Here is a 9,086-nt window from a genome sequence, read left to right as displayed (position 1 = left end):
ATAACATGTCTTCAGAATACAAATCTACAGCAATATACTTTCTGCAGGGTTGGTGTTAGACACTGAAATAATTTTCTTTAGAAAGGTACCTTGATTTCCGTGTATCTTCAGAAAAAGATACCTACTTTGTTTTCTCTGCAGCAATGAACATTAAGGGTTCTGTATTTGGTTTCCCACAAATAGGTTGTGAAATCCCCTACAGTATCAGAAATATGAGAGGAAACACTAGTCAAGACCCTTGGGAGACCCTTCTGAGATGGCAGTGAAAGGTGCAACTCTATTCTCCAGGTGATATTAAAAACTCCGCCAACAGCCAGGGAGAGTCCTAAATGGAGCTTAAGGATATGTACCAAATCCTTCCCTAGCATCATGTGGAGTTACTTTGCAGAGACTATCTGTGGTGGCAAAATCCCCTAAAAATGTTGAGCCATGGCAAAGAATGGCACAGGGATGGGGAGGAGGTGTTCTGAATGGTGACTGGGTTATGTCTACAATGAATATGTTGGGTGTTATTTTTGCAAAAAGCCAATGGAGCATCACATACTGCCAGCCCATCCAGGCCATTGCACAATTAATATTTTTTTAGAAACTGTGATTTATAAGAGCTTTTAAAGGGAAGGAAAAGATAACCATTGCACATTCAACTGCCTGAGAAGGTAAAGCACAGATAAGAAATCAATGTTGCATAGAGGCTCTGCAGAGAGAGCACATCCTGGTCCCAGACAAGCCTGACAACGTTTGCATTCTCACAGAGAAGAAGAGCTAATCAAAGCTGTGACACGGTTAAGTTCCCCTAAATTAGAAGATAAGGAGGAAGGGGAACTGAAGTCCCCAGGAAATTATTTGATACTTCATTTGCACTCAAGAGGCAACACAGCAACTGTCACTGTCAGAGGGGGGACAGAAACACAGGAGAGGTGCTGATTCCTTAAGATAACACTGAAGGAGCAGAGCACTGCTGATTTGTTTCCTCAGCTTCTGTGCCCCAGAGAAATCTCACAATGACAAGTACATGGGAAGTTGCTTTTGTTGTTTATTGTTTCCCTTTCAGAACTTGATTTGTAATCAGGAATTTAACCTTCTCTTTTATACATAGCTTGTTTTGTAATTAAACTCGCCAAGCTTCTGAAGTTGAGGTGAATCTTGTAAAGCAGTGCATGTGTGTTGCTTCAGAGGCGACGAATTCAGGGAGAGTGTAGCTTGCAGGCATTCACTGAAGGGGAGCAGGTCTGGAAATTCAGAAAACTGGATGTTTTGCTCACCACCTGGAAAATTTGAGTTTGGGGGCTTGCAGCAGCAGGTGTCCCAAGGAGAGAATTGCCACTGGCAGGGTGTTACCAGAGAGGAATATGGGGGGGAACCACAACATTGTGGCACTGAAAATTATGTAATACAAATAAATGTGACAATATTTTTTTCAAATGTTTGACCCCATTTAAAGTGAGCATTGAAAATTAAAATAGGTTTGCAGGTGGCTGCATTCTTTGGGAAAGAATACGTGAACCCCCAATCCGCTATAAAACAGGGTGAGAGTCACCTGACCTGCATAGTTCAGGCTAAAAATTCTCCTTAAATGAACTGCATTTGTCAAAACATTTGTCTAGAAAGACCTCTGTCCATTACCTGCAGGGTTCCTGCATGCAGGAATCACAACAGCAACTCTCAAATCCTGCCACTGCTTTTAAGAGCCTAAATGTAGCTGGAATTCATCTGAGTACAATTTTGAGTCACTGAATCATCATCTCCATTTGTCTAACGGTAAGAAGATATCTATTACCAAGTTTCTTTTGTGAATATAAGTATGGACTGATTAAATCCTCTTGTAGCCTTGTGTGTGCCAATCACACGGATTTGGGGTCTGAGGTCTTCCAGGTTAAAGCAGGTCTTCTCCTTTCACTGCTGTTCTCTTTATGTGAACCATTTGAAATTAATTAATATCCTCCATTAACTGAGGAACCTGCATTACACATGACAGTGTAAAATGACTGCCAAATGCTCTCATTTGTTTTTCTTCTGCGTGTGCATCCCAAAATCCCATCTATAGAGATGTTTCCCATCACTCATATGTGATGTTGATTATTTATAACTTCAATTTGTAAAATTAAATCCAGGACTAAATTAATGTATAGAGATTAAGTAATATTGAGTAAATAGCATTACTATTCCTTTAAAAGCAAAAATGCAGCTACAAGTTCTCTTTATTATTTTTCAGATGTGTGTTGAAGGTTGTTCCAGCTTCCATTAGAAATTGTTATCTGGACTTAATGCTTTGTCTGTCTCAAGAACATCTAACTACTACATTATCATAGTGTATAATTCTCTGAGCGGGACTTTCAAAGACCACAGTCTCTGTAAAACTGATCTCTGGAAGTGACCCTAGCAAAATGGCTTTATGGACAATTCCTGTATCTTTTGTCAGCATAATGCAGTTAATGCCGGTAGTCCTACAAATAAAATGTAGGGACATTACCCTTCATCTTTCATATTTTAGTGCCCTCAAGGTTTTTATTCAGTTTTACCTTGGGATGATATTATTTCTTACTTGTCAGGACAGATAGGAAATTTTATGGCATACATGGAAGGGAGATACCACATGTATCATTTTTTGTCACTGGTGTCAAGGCAGATGACAAGAATAGATAAGGAATCAAATGCTCAGATAGTTTAGAGCCCTTATGGTTGAAACTACTCATAAAATTGATCCCATTGAAAATGCAAAATTAAAATATTAATGCTTGTATGTAGATTGGCCATGCAAAAAGGTGAAATGTTTAGAGATTGATCCCACATGTAAAAAGGTCTCTGTTGGACACTTTCAGTAGTATTTAAGAGACTGGTAATTATTAGGCTAAACCACTATTAGCCTGTTCACTGATACAGTATCATGTTGAGATTGTGAAAAGCAGGCAAAAAATTGAATGTGCGAGTCTGTCGCTGTTTCCCCCAGAGAACAGCGAAAATCACGACACAAGTCCAGGTCAGATGATATGGCCGAAGCAACCTCGCTTAATCACCCATACCTTTTATAGCATGGTTGGCAAAAGAGAAATTACGTGGTTGGCCTATTGATCCACCACCTCTCAAGGTGATAGGCTGAGCAGTAAGACACCCATTTCCAAATATTATTCTTAGAGAAGGAAAATAATTTTCACAGTTCTCAAAACAACTTGCAGGTGTAGAAATGGTTTACATTCTCTCAAACTGTTGTCCATCCAGTTTGCATGAGAATGAAAGCTTTCACAGAGAAGCTGTGAGAAGCTGGATTTCTCTAACTGCTCTCTCATGAGAATGAAAAGTTTCACAGGAAAATTCCTCTGCTAGCCCCTGCTAGCATCCACACAAGTCCTTCAGCAAGGAGAGGTGTAGGTTATGGGTTTTCTGGGGTTCTGGTCGGGACGGCCGGACGTAGACGGTGACGGATGGAGACGAGAGATCTCTATAGGCAGGTCTTGGGACACAGCCGGTTTATTGTAAAGGGCGTGGGTATTGGGGCACTGCTCAGAGCTGGTAGACTCAGCTCTGAGCAGGCCCAAGAGAGCAAGAGAGTGAACGGGTGAGAGAGAGAGAGAGAGAGAGTAGGAGCAAGAGTAGAAGTGGAAGAGAGGAATGAATAGAAGAGAGAATGAATAGAAGTGAGAATGAGAATGAGAATGTGAATGAGAATGTGAATGTGAATGAGAATGTGAATGTCTGAAGTCCTGGTTACAATACAATAAATCATCTTCTGCACTGAATATTCTAATTGTCACTAACCAATCTAATACAAGATACAAATCCTATAGCATTTACATACAGCCTATAAGAGTTCTTATATTACCATAGAGTGTTACATCTTAACTTCTAAAAACTACTCTTTGGACCCCTTCTGCTGAGCTAGTAGGGTCTGCTCTGACCCTTGGACCTGTTTGCAAGCAGAGGGTATTGTTCCATCAAGAGGGGATTACTTCAGTCGGCCATACCATTGTTTTCTAGTTGTTCAGTAACTAAGACCTGGTATTTCAAAAGTGGCTTTCATTTCGATGTTGCCTGTAGTTTTCATATTCCCAAAATCTTTTGTCAGGCAATCATATTTCCAAGGCTTTCCTGTTTCATCTTCCCCAACAGAGAGGTTATTCTGCTTGTGGTAGTGAGGGCAGGTCCTATGCCCCTGTCCTGGAGGGGATAACAACTCTTGGTGAGGTGCTAACCACTCCACAATCATCTCAATTCACCTGCAGCCTCACAGACAAATAATGTTTGCAGGGTGACAGAGGCATCTAGACAGCCACTCACTGAAACAGAAGCACACTGACTTCCCATGCATCAGAACTCTGGAAAAGGATGGAAAATTCACTCAGGGATGCACATTTAAGAAGGCTGCCAAGAAAGAGCTGATGTCTTGCCTGGGAGCTGCTCCCTGCTTTTGTATCAACAAGTCTTTTAGAACTTCCAGCTGGGTTTCATCAAACACTTCAAAGTCTAGGGCAGTTGCTGTGACCATGCTGGAATTGACCTGAGTGGCATTGAGAACCTAGTCTAATGTCCAGAGTCATTCTGGCATTGTCTGCTTTCCAACCACAAAGACATTAATAACTTCTAAGGAAAAAAAGGCTTTTTCAGTGTAGACTTTCTATGCACTTAAATTTATTTCTGACTAACAAATATTCTTATGTTTTACTTTTATGTGATATGTAGGAAATGAAGAACAGTCTCTTTTTTTGGTGACTTGTCTGTCTTTGAACAGTTGCAGCAGGGATTTTCTCCTCTTCTGGACTCTTACAAAGGAGGAGTTTTTAGGGTTTTACCTTGCTTTGATATAGTTATGTATTAAGATAAAAAATCTGCAACAATTTTGTTTCAGGAGTCACATTGCACAAAACAAAAGTAAGGAGTAACTAGAGGAATTTCAGTAACCTTCTCATGCAAGATGAATACTTAAACATCATATCATTCAAGGAACAGGGACATACTTCACACTGAGAAAAGAGGATCTATCCACTGAATTACTGTAGGAAACATTTAAATCTGTGCTTGAGGGCCAAATAGTACCATACACTGTCCATGTAAAAGAGCAAGGAAGAGGCAGTTGATTAAAAGACTTGAAGGCAATCTCCCTGCAGGCAGATTTCTATGTGATCATTCTTGCTCTACTCCTCTGGACAATAGGGAAAAAACCCACAGGGGAACAAAAAACCAAGAGTGGAGAGAAAAGTTTTTGCTCATCTGAATTTTTCTTGAATTCATGAAAGAGCTGCTGAAAGGCAGAAAGGCAGCCCAACTTGCTCCTAAACATAGTTTCTGTGGACAGCATTAAATCTGGTAAACAATTTCTTTTTCCAGTCCTTTTTCTGTCCTGTGTAGCTGTGTCATGGTCCTGAAGCTGACAGCATGTGAACTGCTCAGTCCTGCAGCCACCATAGCTCTGCAGTCATGAGCCACCCACATGCCACATTTGGGCTTTTGGCTAAGACAAATGGCCCATATTAGATGTGAACAGCTGTGTCTTAGGAGGTATAAGCAGGATGTTTATCATGGTGAAGACTGGGATCCACCAGCGGAGGTTCAGGATTTCTGCTTTCTCCTGACGGGTAACTGCTGGATAAGTCACAGCCTGATGAGGCTGAACAGGGGTCTGATGATAACTGCCAGACCATGGACTGTTTCTGAGGTGTCTGCAAAAAGTGACAGAGAAAAGTGAAAACTTGCTACACGAGCTCTGCGCCTTCCCTGGGAAATGTTTATGGGTCTGCAAGCTGGAAAAGGCTGGGGCTCAATGCACAGCTCTGCTGGAACATGGTGGCTGTTCTGCTGCAGCACTGCTGAGAAATCCCTCTCAGGAGTGTGCTTCATTCACCCTGCGCAGGAAGCAACAAGTGTGGATTCCCCAGCATGCAGCAATTTGAGAGCCACGGGAGAAATATGTGGGAGTGAGGAGGGAATCAGCCTGTTCTCCAGGTGGCAGAGAAAACGTGACGTGTAATTACTGAGCGGTGTCAGGTTCTGAGGCACAGCTTACTGCTTCTCCTGCAGACCTAAGGGATAGCTCAGGTTCTGCTTATAATGAGAAGCCTGCAGCCTCCCTGTCCTCCCCCAGCTTGCCAGCTGCTCTTTCCCAGGATAGTGCCACTGTCACTTACTGGCTGACACTTTCTGGATGTGCCACTATGGCTCAGGGTGTAAAGTCACCAAGGTGCTACTGTGTCCCAAGATGAGGACACCCACTCTTCAGGAAATTACTTTCCTGAGCATCCAGATGGCTGGGAGGAAGTTTGCTGGCAGAAAAAAGATACAGAAAGTGTAGCCCTGGAAAAGAACAAAAATATCTGAGAATAAGGGAAAGCAAATATACCAAGAAGGATAACAACCTAAAAAACCAAACCCACCAACCAACCAAAAAACCCCCCAACAAAACCACACCCCAAAGCAACAAGAGAAAAACAATAACAAATACTTAATACACCCCCCCAAAACCCCCAAAAATTAAAAAACAAAACAAAACAAAAAACCAACCAAAAAAACCCCAAACAAAAACAAAAAAAACCCCAAAAAAACCAAAAGCACCAACAAAACCAAACCAAACCAAAAACAAAATCAAAACCAACCAAAAAAAAAAAAAAAACCCAAACAAACCAACAATGAAACAAAAAAAAAATTTCAAAAACCAAACCAAAAAAACCCCCAAACCCATCAGACTGAGGTTTGGCTCCCCTGCAGTGCACACCACTGAATACAGAAGAGGAACCAGAAGCTGCAGTGAAGCTGTCAGCTGGGTCAGGTTTGCCATACAGAAGGGACAAGGTGTTACCCAGGGCAACAAAACATCCGTAGCTGCTTGGGAAGGTGGCTGCATCTCTGCAGCAGGTCCGAGAGTCTGCCTGCAGCAATGGCCATCCCTGGTTGGCAGCTCTGGAGGGCAAAACTGCTGCTGACAGGCAGTTCGTCAGTCCCCAAAGTAGGGACAGAGCTGAGAGCACAGCACACTCAGCCCTGCTGCCCTTTGAACCAAACTCAGAGGTACCAGGATGCATTAGATACACATCTTCATCCCACTTAAGCAAAATAATTTATTCATAATTGTCTCACAAGAAAGAAAGGCACACCTTATTCAATATTTTATGTAGCTGATGTGGTTTGCAAAGGATTTGTAACTGACAGGTTAGTAAACAACCTTTTTAAAACTCCTACAGGAAAAGTGGGCAAATGGTTGCATTCAAACTCCTGCAGAAAACATTGGGAACCCAGACACTGCCATGTGTCTTCCTTTTAACAACATAGTATGTTTACAATTTTGCAGAATTTACAGCAAAAGAATAAAAAATTAGAAGCTGTTTTCTCCAGGAAGGCAATTATGCTGAAATGTGTTGGAAGATGTCATCAATTTCAATTAACATTTGAAAGAAAAAATCATAAAAATTCAAGATTGAGATGGAATCTTCCTTATGTTTAATTTCTTAAAATTATCTTGGTTGTTGATATACATAGATGTTTATAGTACATGTTTACTATTTTTCTTACTTCATTTTGTGCAGATGAGGCAGTTCAAAAAGGTCATATCATCATTTATGAACTGAATTAATCTGTGATTCCAAATTTTTCATTTTTGTTATCCCTGGGCATAAAAATCAATCCCATCACCAATTCTGACCTTGGAAGTGGTGGATTGCACTCTGCATCCACAACTGTGCAACACAAAGCATAAACAGAATATAGTAAGGTCAGGAGAAAATCCTACTGTGGGACTTCACAGTTCCTTTTACTTTGTCATGCATGCAGCATTCCTGGAAGCACCCTGTAGGAGAAAAAAAATCTAAGCAAGTTCTGTACAAAAGAGGCTGTCTGTAAATAATTGGAAGTGTTTTGTAGTGAGGACTGTAATTCCAAGTCTGTCTGTTTTATAGAGTAGATGGGATTTAATTATACTTGTTGCAAAGCTTTTCCAAACTTTCTCTAATTCTTGAGATTACTGAGCCCATACTTAAAGCAGTAAATTCTGCAAACTTTATAGACCCTGGAAAAGTGGAAATGCTGTACAAAACTGCTGTGGCATTTTTGAATCATGCTAAATGGATGGTCAGCAAATCATGGGTCAGTCAAGGTTGCAGTCATTCCTAGCAAGAGAATGGGAAATGGGGCTTTTTCAAATTAGTGTGTCAGAGAAAGAGTTCCATAGAGCATTTAACCTCCTATTGTGTGACCTTTTGAACCAAAAATTAACACTGTCCAGTGTCAATATCGCAAGTACTAAGTTATGTTATGTTTTACTGGGTATTTCTTAAGAAGAATGCTTAAGAAAAGAAGGTGTCTCTGAAAAGTTCTGTAATGACAAGTGCCTGGCCCAGTACTGATCTTTTTTTTTGTTGCTATTTTGTTTTAGTAATGTTTGGAAAAATTCACACACTATCAGAATAGCAAATCATGATAAGAACTTCTGGAGCACTCTATAAACTGAACACGTATCACGGGGGAAAAAACAACAAAGCAAACCAACCAACAAACAAACCCTACCATGGCCAAGATTCATGCTGCCTTTGAAGGAGATGGGGTTTTACACGACTTGTTTTAACAGAGATGGACAAAGATCATCCTATTTGTGAACAGGGATTGCAGTTCTGCCTGTGAACACTTGGGCATTGTATTGGGATGAACAGGGTTGAAAATATTGGTAGTTGGTGACAGATCAATCAGCTGAACAAAAGCACTGATGATCAGCAGGGCTGGACTGGGAAGCAAGGACATTTTAGCCTCACTGGAATGGAGTTCCTGGCCTGAGCAGGTCTTGGAGCACCCACTATGTTACCAAACAGCTGAGTGGTCCCAGGCCAGATGCTTCATGTTTTCTGTCGTTACTTCCTAGTTGATGATGAGCCAGCCTAGACGTTTCTTCCACCTCAAAAGTCAAAATATTATTTATAAATTGGCAGAGGTTCAGAAGTGAGACAGGCAAGTAATCCAACACCTGGGAAGTGCATATTACAGTGATCTGTATCTTTGGCATCTCTGGCAGTTTGGCTTTTTCAAAGAGTAAGAAGCAACTTGATCAAGGTCTTTATGTGGGAAGAAGACACCATCTGATACATTTCAGTTCTCACATCTGTTAGAGAAAGGTA

Source organism: Corvus hawaiiensis, chromosome 4, assembly GCF_020740725.1.
Source record: "Corvus hawaiiensis isolate bCorHaw1 chromosome 4, bCorHaw1.pri.cur, whole genome shotgun sequence".
In the NCBI taxonomy this organism is placed as follows: domain Eukaryota; kingdom Metazoa; phylum Chordata; class Aves; order Passeriformes; family Corvidae; genus Corvus; species Corvus hawaiiensis.
This window is presented reverse-complemented; position numbering follows the sequence as displayed.